Below are 14,086 nucleotides of genomic sequence, written 5' to 3' on the forward strand. Positions count from 1 at the left end.
GTTTTCCCATATATCCCTTGCCCTGACATATGCACAGCTTTCCTCACTATCAACATCTCCCACCAGAGTGGTAAATTCATTATAAGCAATGAATCTACATTGACACATAATTATCACCCAAAGCCATAGTTTAGGGTTCACTTATCATGTTGTATATTATGTGGGTTTGACAAATGTATAATGACACATATCCCCCATTATAGTATCATACAGAAATAGTTTTATTGCCCTAAATATTCTCTGTGCTTCACCTTTTCATCCATCCCTTCTTACCTCCAACCCTTGATCTTTTTACTGTCTCTACAGTTTGCCTTTTCCAGAGATGTTTCCCTTTTTTAATTTTTGAAAACATATTTGCCTATCTTGCTTTACTTTATATTTTGATTAACTAGAAAACTTGGCCAGTATTTCATGTTGGCATTAATATTTCTTTGGTGCATTTTATATTTTTGTGTTTTGCACATTTGATAAAGGCTTTAATTTTATCTATAGCAACCAATTATTTATCACATATTGATATTTTTCCAATTTAACATTTATCTTTTAATTTTGTTTTATATGCTTTATTCAGAAGTTTAAATTTTTTTGTAGTCAAGTTAGTCTTTGAACTTGGAACCAACCCAAATGCCCATCAGTGATAGACTGAATTAAGAAAATGTGGCACATATACACAATAGAATACTATGCAGCCATGAAAAAGGATAAGTTCATGTCCTTTGTAGGGACATGGATGAAGCTGGAAACCACCATTCTGAGCAAACTATCGCAAGGACAGAAAACCAAACACTGCATGTTCTCACTCGTAGGTGGGAACTGAACAATGGGAACACTTGGACACAGGGTGGGGAACATCACACACCAGGTCCCCCACAGGGAGAGGGGAGGGATAGCATTAGGAGTTATACCTAATGTAAATGACTAGTTAACGGGTGCAGCACATCAACATGGCACATGTATACATATGTAACAAACCTGCAGGTTGTGCACATGTACCCTAGAACTTAAAGTATAATAATAATAAAAAGAAAGAAAAAAAATTAGTCTTTGAAAACAATTTCTATTTTTGGTGTTTTTGCTAAAGAGCTACTAAACTCAGGGAAAAATCAGAAGTTAGTGTTTTCAATATATTTCTGATAAAATTGCTTTATTACAATTACATCTTCAATGTATGTAGAAACTTAATTTAGTTGAATTATATGGATACCATTGTCTTAAATGTTTGATAGAATTCCCCCATGAAGTTACCTAGGCCCAAAGGTTTCTTTGTGGGAAGGATTTTAATTATGAATTGAAATTCTGTAGCAGATAAATGATTAATCAGACTTTTGGATTCTCCTTGTGTCAGTTTTGGTAATTTTCAAAGAATTTGAAATTTAAACAAAATTCAGGAATTTTATTTAATTGTAAAATGTATTGGCACAAGACCATTCATAATATTTATCTTTTTAATTTTTGTAAGATCTGCAGTGATAAGCCCCTTTTCTTCCAATATTAATAATTCACATATCACCTCTCTTTTTTTGTTAGTCTTGTTTAGGAGTTTATCAATTTCATTGATATTTTCAGAGAGCCAATATAGTATTTTGTTGATGTCTCCATTTTCTGTTTTCATTGATTTCTGCTGTCGTCGCCGCTGCCGCCTCCTTTTTCTTTCTTCTTCTCCTCCTCCTCCTCCTCCTCCTTCTCCTTCTCCCCACTTCCTCCCTCGTCCTCCTCCTCCTCCTCCTCCTCCTTCTTCTCTCTCTCCTCTCCTCTCCTCTCCTGTTCTCTTCTCTTTTCTCTCTCTCTCTCTCTCTCTCTCTGTCTCGTTGGAGTGTAGTGGTGTGATCTCGGCTCACTGCAACCTCTGCCCCCCTGGGTTCAAGTGATTCTCCTGACTCAGCCTCTTGAGTAGCTGGGATTAGAGGCGCATGCTACCACATCTGGCGAATTTTTGTATTTTTAGTAGAGACAAGATTACACCATGTTGACTGGTCTTGAACTCCTGACCTCAAGTGATCCACTGGCCTTGGCCTCCCAAAGTGCTGGGATTACAGGTGTGAGCCATCATGCCTGGCCAACATTTATTATTTTCTTCTACTTTTGATTTAATTTTTTTCTAGCTTCTTAATGTGGAAGATTAGAGTGTTAATTTTTAAACCTTTCTTTTTCTAATGTAATCATAAATGTGTAAATTGACTTTTAAGCAATTTTTTAGCTGTGTCCTACAAATTTGGATATATTGTGTTTTCATTGTTATGTACTTGAAAATATTTTCTAGTTTCACTTGTCACTTTTTTCTTGATCCATGCGTTATTTAGAAATGGGGTGCTTAATTTCCAGACATTTGAGATTCTTTGTGATATATTTTTATTATTTATTTTTAATTTGATTTAGGTCAGAGAACATACTCTGTATGACTTCAATCCTTGGAAATGTGAGATTTGTTTTATGGCCCATGAGATAGTCTATCTTTGTTAAAATTCAGTGTGCACTTATATAGAATGTATATTCTACGGTTGTTGGATGTATTGTTTAAATGCCGGTTAGGTAAAGTTGATTGATAGTGTTTTTCAAACCTTTTATGTGTTTATTTTTTTGGATCTGTTTCTTTCACTTACTGGGGGAAGAGTGTTAAATTCTCCAACTATAATTGTGGATTTCTTGGTTTCCTCTTTTAGTGCTGTCAGGTTTTGCTTCATGTATTTTGAAGCTCTGTTGCAATAAGCATACACATTTACAACTATTATATCTTCTTTATAAACTAACCATTTTAACATATGAAATTTCTTTCTGTCTCTGTCTCTTTTTCTCTGACAGAGAGAAATTTCGTATGTTAAAAGGGTTAGTTCAAAAGGTTGTTTCTTTATTGTGGTTTTCAGAAATTTGCTTGTAATGCTTTTTGTCTTTTAAGTTTACTTTTATATGAATAGAACTGCTCTACTTTCCTCTTGATTAGTGTTTGCATGAAATTCTTTTTCCAGTCTTGTTTTTTAAATTGTCTATGTCTAAACTATGTCTGTATCTATATCTATCTATCTATCTGACTACCTACCTACCAACCTACCAAACTACCTATCTCTATCTATCTATCTATCTATCTATCTATCTATCTATCTATCTATCTATCTATCTATCTATCTATGCTTTTCTATCCAGTCTGACAATCATTGCCTTTAATTAGGATGTTTGACACATTTGTGTTAAGTGTAATTATTGATATGGTTAGGTTTAAATTCATTATCTTATTTGTTTTATAGTTGTACTTTTGGTTTTTGTTTCGATTGTTGTTTCCTTTTTGCTTCCTTCTCGTCTTCTTCTAGATTAATGTATTTTCCTTTTTTTAGTATTTTATGCTTTTCTCTTCTCTTGGCTTTGTTTTTAGTAGCTCTAAGGATTACATTTTATTTCATGATTATATGATCATATCTATTATGGTCATATCTACAGTGAATTAAAATTATACCACTGTGAGTATAAGAGCCTTCTCAGAGTTCACTTATATTTTACTCCTTTCCTTCCTTTGTGCTATTGCTGTCATACACTATTTTTTCTATATGAAAGAAAATCCTGGTCAAGCATGGTGGCTCACGCCTGTAGTCTCAGCAGTTTGGGAAGCTGAGGTGAGAGGATTGCTTGAGACCAGGAGTTCGAGACCAGCCAGGCCAAAATAGCGAGACCTCATCTCAACAAAACATAAAAAAATTAGCTGGGTGTGGTGGTGTGGACCTGTAATCCCAGCTACTCCAGAGGTTTAGGGGAAGGATTACTTGAGCCCAGGAGCTCCAGGCTGCAGTGGGCCGTGATGGTGCTACTGCATTCCAGCCTGGGCGACAGAGCAAGATCTTGTCTCAAAAACAAAACAAAACAAAACAAACAAAAAACTTCACTATAAATTGAAACTGTTAAATAAGAGAATCCCCATAATAAATTATTTTTGTTTAGACAGTCAGTTCCTTTTTAAAAAAGTTAAGAAATGGAAAAAAAATCTTATGTACCTACTATTTACCATTCCTTGCATTCTTCCTTTATGTAAATTTGAAGTATGATTTTCTTTCAGCCTGAAATATTAATTGTACATCAAGTCTGCTGGTGACACATTCTCTCAGGTTTTATCTGAAAATGTCTTTATGATATCTTAATTTTTGAAGGATAATTTACTTGGGAATCGATTTCTAGTTTTTTTCTTTCAGCATTTTTAATAATGTTCTGTTGTCTTCTGGCTTGCATAGTTTTTGATGATACCTAAGCAGACGTTTTAAATCATTATCTGTATGATATCTTTTTTTTTCCTTTGTCTGCTTTTAAGGTTTTCCCTTTTTATCGTGGTTTTCAGAAATTTGGTTGTTATGTGCTAGGTTTAGTTTTCTTTGTATGTATCCTGCCTGGGACTTTTTGAGCTTCTTGGGTCTACAAATTTTTATCTATATATGTACATACATATATTCAGAAAAGTTTTGAACATTATTTTATTGAAACTGTTTTTCTCTTTATCCTCCTTTATTCTTTTTCCCTTGGGGACACAGTTCATGTGTGTTAGACTGATATTGTTTCATGAGTCACAGGGACTCTTTTATTTTTCTCAATATTTTTTCTTTCTGTGCCTCAGTTTGTACAGTTTCAATTATTCTGTACTTAGGTTCTCTAATCTTTTATTCTGCAGTATCCAATCTGCTGTTAAGCCCATATAGTGAATGTTTTTGTCTCAAATAATGTATTTTTTCAGTTCTAGATGTTGAATCTTTTTAATAGATTCTATTTTTCTACTGAGGATCTCTATCTGTTAATTCATTCTATCTTTTCCTTTAAATACTTAGATGTAGTTTTAATAGCTTGTTTTAATTTCTCGTTTTGCTGTAACAAATTACTGCAAACATAGTGGCTTAAAATAATATAAATTTATTATCTTACAGTTTTAGAAAGGAGAAGACTGAAATGGTACTCACTGAGCAAAAGCCAAGATGTCAGCAGGGCTGTGTTTCTTTCTGGAAGCTCTAGGAGAGTGTTTTCTTTCCTTTTTCAGCTTCTAAGGGGCTGCCTGCCTTCCTTGGCTCTTGGCCTCTTTCTGTCTTCAAAGCCCACAATAGCCAATGAGTCTTTTTCCTAGTTTATCACTCTGATGCTGATACTTCTGCTTTGTCTTCAACATTTAAGGATCTTTGTGATTGTACCACTTGGATAATCTAGGATATGCTCCCTATTTTAAGGTCAGCTGATTGGCAACCTTAACTGCATCTGCAATCTTAATTCTCCTACGTTATGTAATACAGTCACAGGTTCTAGGCATCAGGATATAGATATCTTTGAGGGGTCACTGTTCTGCCTACTGCATAACTCTTTTTAAAAATTCTTGTTTGGTAATTCTAATATCTGTTTCGTTTTCGATTTGTTTCTGTTTACTTTTCATGCCCCCATTCCCACCCCACCCCACCCCACCCCACCCCTACTTCCCTGATATTTTATTGGTTCCTTGCATGTCTGATGATTTTTTGTTATATGCTAAATATTTTGGATATCATATTATTGACAGTTTGAAATTTATCTTTTTTAAACTAAGTATTGCATTTTATTTCAGTGAGCAGTCAAATTTTTGATGGACCAATTAGATCTTTCAAGGTTTGTTTTTAATCTTTGGGTGGGTTTAGAGTATTTTACCTCTAAGGCTAACGTAGTCTTACTCCTAAGGTGTGTGTCAACAACTGTGTAGAGTTGGAAATTTTATTCTATTTATGTGCTAACTGGTTAGCTTCTTATGGTTTCATTGATGCTATCAGAAGACATGAGTTTCCACGATCAGAGATAGAGGACTTTATTATTCATGGCACAGGTGACATGAGCATCGATAATTTGTGTCAGTTTTCCTTGCCCCTGAATCACAGGAGTGGGGTGTGAATGCACCCAGGTGGTTGCCTGCAAATGCAGTTGGATGTGTTATAGAAGAGGAATCCTGAGTGTAGGAAACCCAAGTAGCATATAGTGTGCAGTAAGCATGCCTGCTTTTTGCTGTTGGAGGCAGATACTTTAGGCAAATCTTGTTTTATTACACTTTGCTTTGTTGTGCTTTGTAGGTATTGCATTTTTAAAAAAGCTAACGGTTTGTAGCAGTCCTGCCTTGAGCAAGTCTACTGGTGCCTTTTTTTTTTTTTTTAACAGCATGTGCTCACTTTGTGTTTCTGTGTCTTATTTTGGTAACTCTCCCAATATTTAAAACATTTTTGGACGGGGTCTTAAGATGGCTGCCAGGTGACTGCTTTCTGACAGAAGAAAAGATGTGGAGTGGGCTGCTACCTCCTGGCCTAAATGAAAGTGATGTTGAGTGAAACTCTGAAGATGAAGGTACATTGGAGGACTCTGGACTTAACTTACAAGAAGAAAAAGAGGATGGGAGTATCAGAAAAACAGAAATCATAGATTCTCGATAGATGAACCCAAAACTGAAACAGAGTCGAATGTAATGCCTATGAAGAGAGTCCTTTTGGAATTCCCCTAGACATGTAGAATAAATTTCAAGAATTACATAAAAAACATTCTGAGCAGAAAAACGCAACCTCAAGTTTCAGAGGGAAAAAAAGAAAACGCTCCAGAAAAGATAAACTGAGGAGTGAAAAAGAATCTCACAGTGAACAGTCCTCAAATGAAACCCAGTGGAAGGAGCTTACTCAGTATTTTGAAGTCAGTGATAGATTTGACCCCCATGTTAAAGGGAAAAAAGTTGAGAAATCAGGCCCTGAAGAAAGGATAGACCAGTCTTTGGAGGAGTGGAATATTGAGAAGACTGAGGAACTCAGAAACCAGCTAGCTCCTTGAGAGCTTGGTGTAAAAATTGCCAAAGCAGTTGCCTGCCACAACTTTGTAAAAGCCAAAAAGGAAGTTGAAAATTCACAGGCTGCCCGAAAAAAGAAGAAACTTGCATGGAGGTTAGAAGCAAAGAAGAGATGGGAAACCAAAAGCGACATGGGATATGTGTAACTTGCCAGAGTGCTTCAAGACATTTGTAGACTCAAATGCTCAATTTACTGAGAACGTTTTCCTGCCTACGTTAAATATGTCAGAAAATTGATAGCACTAGAACAAGAAACAAGCATAAAATTTGGGAGTTTGATTATCAGCTCTTTTCAATCTTTCTCTAAGGACTTTGTCCTATTGAAGTGAATAAAGTGAAACATTCTCATATTTGTATAAGGGGAAATGTAAGAAAAAATATAGAAAAATAGGATGAATTTTGTTTATTTATTTGTATAGACCCACGGTGTAAAATTAGTTTGGCTGTGTTTCATTCTTTTGGTTTAGCATAGCCAGTGGGCTTCTCATACTTACTTTCTTTTTTTTTTTCTTGTTTCCTTTTTTCTTTTCTTTCTGTCTTTTTTTTTTTTTTTTTTTTTTTTTAAATTGAGACAGAGTCTCTGTCACCCAGGCTAGAGTGCAGTAGCATGATCTTGGCTCACTGCAACCGTTGCCTTCTGGGTTCAAGTGATTCTCATGCCTCACCCTCCCAAGTAGCTGGGATTACAGGCAAGTGCCACCACACCCAGCTAATTTCTTTTTGTATTTTTGGTAGAGACGGGTTTTGCTGTGTTGGTTAGGTTGGTCTTGAACTCCTGTCCTCATATGATCCATCTGCCTTGGCCTCTAAAAGTTCTGGCATTACAGGCATGAATAACCATGCCGGCCTTGTACTTTCTTATGTTCCCAGTGTAACTACATGTTTACTGGAACTGTGTTTTTAAGATTGACAGTTGTTTATAATGGATTAGTCGTAAGTGCCAAAAAGTTTTGATTGACATTGTCTTTACAAATAACTTGACCTTAATGTTATAAAAGGAGTTACTGATTTTTTATTGGAGGCAGTAGACTTGATATTTTAGAATTGCATAGTAAAAGCAATTTACTAATTTTTTTGTACTTTGAGATAAACTATTACAATAAAGAAAGGGGCAGAATGTAGTATTTGGAAGATGATTTAAATTCAGCAATGCCTAAAAATGGCTTCCAAAGTATCTTTCTCAGCCATGTCATTCTTTAAATTATGAGATGGTTCTTAGAAGTGAAAATGGTGTAATTGTATTAAGCAGACAGTTATAACTCAAGATAGTATAACTTTGAACCTTCTAAAAATTTTCGTTATTATTATATATTATGTATATTAAAAAAAGGTGATCTGTTATCAGTGATCTTTGATGTTATTGTTGTAATTGTTTTGCAGTACCATGAACCATGCCCATATAAGATGGCAAACTTAATTGATAAATGTATGTGTTCTAACAAGAGAGATGGGGCACCACAGACCAGCTGTTGCCCCATCTCTCTTCCTCTCCTGGGGCTCACTATTCCCTGAGACACAACGATGTTGAAATTAGGCCAATTAATAACCCCACAATGGCCTCTAAGTGTCCAAGTGAAAGGAAGACTCACATGTATTTCACTTGAAATATAATGCTGGAAATGATAAAGCTTAGTGAGGAGGGCATTTAAAAAGCGGAGATAGGCTGAAAACCAGGCCTTTTGCACCCAACTAACTGTTTGTGACAGGTTGTGAATGCAAAGGGAAAGTTATTGAAGGAAATGAAAAGTGCTACTCCAGTGCACACACAAATGATAAGGAAGCAAAGCACCCTTATTGCTGAGGTGGAGAAAGTTTTAGTGGTCTGGATAGAAGATCAAACCATCCACAACATTGCTTTAACTCACAGCCTAATCCAGAGCAAGGTCTTACCTCTCTTCAATTCTGGGAAGGCTGAGAGAGATGTGGAAGCTGCAGAAGAAAAATTTGAAGCTAGCAGAGGTTGGTTCATGAGATAAGGAAAGAAGCCATCTCTATAACATGAAAGTGTGTATGGTGAAGCAGCAAGTGCTGATGTAGGAGCTGCAGCAAGTTATCCAGGAGATCTAGCTGAGATCATTGATGAAGGTGGCTACATTAAACAACTGATTTTCAGTGTAGATGAAACAGCCTTATATTAAAAGAAGATGCCATGTAAGGCTTTCCGAGCTAGAAAGGTGAAGTCAGTTCTTGCCTTCTGAGTTTCAAAATACAGGCTGACTCTTGTTATGGGCTAATGTAGCTAGTGACTTGAAGTTGAAGCCAGTGCTCATTTATCAATTCAAAAATCCCAGGGCCCTTACAAATTATGCTAAATCTACTATGCCTGTGCTCTCTAAATGGAATAACAAAGCCTGGATGACAGCATATGTGTTTATAGCATGGCTCATTGAATATTCTAGGGCCACTGTTGAGACCTACTGCTTAGAAAAAAAGATTTCCTTTAGAGTATTGTTGCTCATTGACAATGTACCTGTTCACCCAAGAGCTCTGATGGAGATATACAAGAAGACAAAAGTTTTAATGCTTGCTAACACAACATCCATTCTGCAGCCCATGGATCAAAGAGTAATTTTGACTTTCAAGTTTTATATCATTAAGTCTAAATGTAAGAAATACATTCTGGAAGGCTATAGATGCCCTAGAGACTGATTCCTCTGATGGATCTTGGCAGAGTACATTGAAAAATCTCTTTGGTGAATGGAAAGGATTCATCATTCTAGATGTGTGTAGGAATATTTCATGGTTCATGGGAGGAGGTCAAAATATCAACATTAACAGAAGTTTGGAACAAATCGATTCCAACCTTCATGAATGACTTTGGAGGGGTTTAAGACTTCAGTGGAATAAGTAACGCAGATGTGGTGGGTATGTGTGAAGCTACCAACCTCTGCTAGCTTCAGATTTTTCTTCTGCAGCTTCCACATCTCTCTCAGCCTTCCAGGAATTGAAGAGAGGTAAGACCTTGCTCTGGATTAGGCTGTGAGTTAAAGCAATGTTGTGGATGGTTTGATCTCTATCCAGACCACTAAAACTTTCTCCACCTCAGCAGGAGAGCTAGAATTAGAAGTAAATCCTGAATATGTGACCGAATTGCTGCTATCTTATCATAAAACTTTAATGTATGAGGAGTTGCTTCTTATGGATGAGCAAAGAATGTGGTTTCTTAAGATGGACTCAACCGGTGAAGATGCTCTGAACATTGTTGAGATGACACACAAGGGTTTAGAATATTACATAAGCTTATATGATAAAGCAGGGAAGGGTTTGAGAGGATTGACTCCGGTATTTTTTTCTGTGATGGGGTCTTGCTATGTTGCCCAGGCTGGCTTTGAACACCTGGGCTCAAGCAGTCCTACTGCCTCAGCCTCCCTAGTAGCTAGGACTTCAGGCCTGCACTACCGTAACCAGCTGAGATTGACTCTAGTTTTGAAAGATGTTCTACTGTGGATAAAATGCTATCAAACCACATCTTACGGTACAAAGAAATCTTTTGTGAAAGGAAGAATCAATTGATGTGGCAAAGTTAATTGTTGCCTTATTTTAAGAAATTCCACAGCCTCCCTAGCCTTCAGCAACCACCATGCTGATCAGTTAGCACCCATCAACATTGAGGCAGACCCTCCACCAACAAAAAGATTACGACTTGCTGAAGGTTCAGAAGATTGTTAGCATTTTTAAAAGCAATAACGTAATTTTAAATTAGGGTTTGTACATTCTTAAAGACATAATGCTATTGCACACTTAATAGACTGCAGTATAGTATGAACATAACTTTTATATGCACTAGGAAATCACAAAATTTGTGTGACTTGCTTTATTGTGATACTCATTTTATTGAGGTGATCTGGAACTGAACCTGCAATATCTTCAAGGTATATCTGTGTTTCTGTCTTCCAAGGCTATAAGGTAATGTGCTCTCTGCTTGGGATGGAGACTATTTTCTAAGGGTGTTTGCTTTAATCTTGTTAATATCATGTTAATAATTTAAAACTTTGTTAATAATTACTTCCCGTATTAAGCAGTCATCCTGGAAAAGATAGTCTGGAATAAAACCTAGTCATCTATCTCTGCTGTAAAGAAGTGAAGAGAAGTGAGAGACCCCTGGAATTGTCTCCTAACAGTGTGACCTTTCTGAGGCATCTCAGTTGAATTCCTCACATGTTCATGGTTTTACCTGCTTGTTCTGTCTCTTGGTACTATGTAACCACGAGAGTCTTCATTCAGCTATTCACTGCCAGGCATCGTCAGGAGTGTCACCCTGTACATGTGCAACCTAGTGTTTGGCCAAAGACTTAATATGACCCTTATATGGATTTCTGATGCTCCTTGTATTTGATATTTTCTTCCACAAAGTTTGCTTCACTTCCAAACTTTTTTCTCTTTTTCCGCTGCTCAGCAAGACTGTAGTTCTTTGTGGGCTGCAGTTCTGAAAGTGCCTTCAGACAGAAAGTCAGGGAGATTGTAGTGCTCATTTTGTGTAATTTATTTTTCCCAGAGACCACAGTCTTGCTTTTCCTATTGCTCAACTTTTAAAAATATTTATTTCAACTATTTTATACAGTTTTACTTTATTTTACATTGTTTATGGTGGGCCAACTGGTTTGTGCCTGTTACTGCCTCATGACTAAAAGTGAAGTCTATCACTTTAATTTGCATTATTTATGAATATATAGTATTATGCCAGGTAGACTGCAAGATTGCTAATGTCAGAGATGTTATCTTTTCTTCTTTTTAAGATTCTTTAGAGTGTCATGTAAGTAGGTACTCAGTAAATGCGTTTTGTTCCACAAAACACACAGTAGAAATATGAAACTGAAGTATAAAAATTCTGTCCCTTGATATTATTGTTATGGTAATGATGAGAATTAGGATGTTATATGACAGATTAGTTTGTGGTTATTTACCTCCAGGTAAATATATGCCTACAGTTGATAACATAAAACTTTTTATGAACTGAGTTTTTGAAAGAAAAATATTACTAGAGAAATTGGATTGCTATATTAGATGGTATCAACTAAGACTTGAAATAGTGCCATTGTATTATATTTAATATTTCTCCTTGTAATGTAAATTTGTGTACTATTTTACAGATTGAAAGGGATTTTACATATATTATTTTAAATTAATTTTGATTTTCTCAACAACTCTCTGTTAGGTTCAATAGCTATCCTCTATCCTCATTTTATTGAGCAAATTAAAGCTCAGTGAAGTTCTTTCATACTTAAGGTTCCAAAGTTATAAAGTGGAAGAGCTGAGACTGCAAATTGAATCTCTAAATGAAGTTTAATGTTCTTTCTGCCTTTCTGCATACCATAGGTGTGGGTTGCCACCTTTATTTTAGTTTTTTTTTTTTTTCCTTTTTGGGTGTATGTAGTTTATGCCCATTGTATTCATTCTGTGTATAGGATTATGAAGCTGAAATTTTAAATTCTTTACCTGGTGAAATTGTATAGATACCAATGTTATAAGTTTTCTGCCTATTAAATATTTGAAACTACTTTTAAAAGTTTTTTTAAATAGTAAATCTTTAGTAATGGCATAAAAGGTGTGTTTTTGTGTTACTTTATAATTACTTTAAATTGTCAATTTGATAATTAGGTTCAAACGATTGTGCAGAAATGTGTTAAAGATTGTGTATTGACATTCTCACCATTAAGCTTGTTCTGCTTTGAAGATTAATATTCTAACATTAGAATTTTAAAAGTATATTAATAGTTTAAAACTGCTTTAGTAATTACTCTATAAACATGCATAAATAAGGATGGCATCATTGTAATCACTTTAAGCCCTTATTTGAGTAATATATCCTTGGTTGGCTTGAGTTGGAAGTGATGATCTTTGGAATATGCACATGAATTAATTGGTTACTCTGTCTTGGGGTATGTCAGAAGCACTACTACTTCAGTGAGAGGACTTTTGCAGGAGATGTTATTTTTTACCAGCCAGTGGTGTTTTATCTTGATTTGAAGGAAGCAAGCTTTATCAACACAGAGGATAATGATTTACTTGTCTTATCCTTTCTCTTTGTAGCCTAGAGAAATTCCAGAAAATAGAGTCTTTTTTTTTTTTTTTTTTTTTTTTTGTTAGGAAGAAAATGTAGTCTTCATATGAAAAGCTTTGTATGCTTTTCTTATCAAAATACAGAAAGATTTTTATCTTTTGATCCACTAAATTTACTTATCAACATAGGTATTAGCTTTGCTTTTCACTCCTTCCCTCAAAATTGTAGGACAGAAATTTGGAAGTCTGGAAAGCAAGTGAATGTGACAAATGCTTATTTATCTTGTAAAAGTGCTTTATAAGTATAGTCTTTTCTTCAGCTTGTCCTTCATACCATTGATAAACTGGACTTTAAGAGAACTTATTAATGAAGGTGGCAATTTAGTTCTGCCTGAACCAATAACTAGTTATATGATCTTGCATAAATCGTTTTCCCTTTCTTGAATCAGGTTCCTTCAGGTAAACAAAAGCTATAGACTATCTGAAAGCCCTTGTAATTTAAACATTCTGTCATTTTAACTGTATTATTGTTTAGTTCTTCAACTATATTATCAACTCACTGAAGCAAGGATTTCATCTTCCTTTTGATAGTTCTCAAAATATATTGCACAGCATATTTGATATAATAATAGAAATTTGTCTACAACCTCAATTCTCAAACCTTGACTTTCTGAGACTCAGTCTTCCCCATATAGGGATCTCCTGCTCATAATTCCTTTTTTACTCATCCTTCTGCCTTTGCAAATTATTCAAATAAAAGACTTGCCAGGGACCCACAAGGCTCCATATAACTGGCTCAAATCTCCCTTGTTTACATTTCTAACCTTATCCTTTCCCATTTTTCTCCCTTGCTCTCTTAACTGCAGCCACACTGGCTTCTTGCTATCCCTGGAACAACATCAAGCATGCTCCTTCAAGGGTTTGCATTTTTTGTTTACTTCTAATACACTTTTCCAAGATATCTGCACAAGTAATTTCTTTACCTTTTTCAAGTTTCTGCTCATTGTCAATGAGTCTCACTTTAACCAACTTAACAGAATTAAAATTGCACACTCCTTCCTTTTGTGCTCATAGTTAGGTTGTATGCCTGCCCAGCCCCAAATCAAACACAAGTTCAGGGCTGTAGTGATTGTCTTTGCTGATGCAAAATCATATTTGATGGTGCAAAATTTTCATAGGGTAACTGAAAGAAACTATTAAGAATATCTTAGCACATTACATATTCTAATTTAGAGGTAAAGATCTGATTTCTTAGAAATTGGTGGAAGCATTTTAAGACTCAAT

At 35.4% G+C, this 14,086-nt stretch overlaps 1 protein-coding gene and 1 pseudogene across 11 annotated transcripts in view; both read left to right on the forward strand.

Annotated features, from left to right (window-relative positions):
• DENND1B (DENN domain containing 1B) overlaps positions 1-14,086 on the forward strand; it is a 277,692-nt gene that overhangs the window by 22,242 nt on the left and 241,364 nt on the right. The gene's annotated exons all lie outside the window — the stretch shown is intronic.
• On the forward strand, positions 3,788-7,352 carry LOC101007490 (annotated as a pseudogene).

This window comes from Papio anubis, chromosome 1 (assembly GCF_008728515.1).
Source record: "Papio anubis isolate 15944 chromosome 1, Panubis1.0, whole genome shotgun sequence".
Classification (NCBI taxonomy): Eukaryota; Metazoa; Chordata; class Mammalia; order Primates; family Cercopithecidae; genus Papio; species Papio anubis.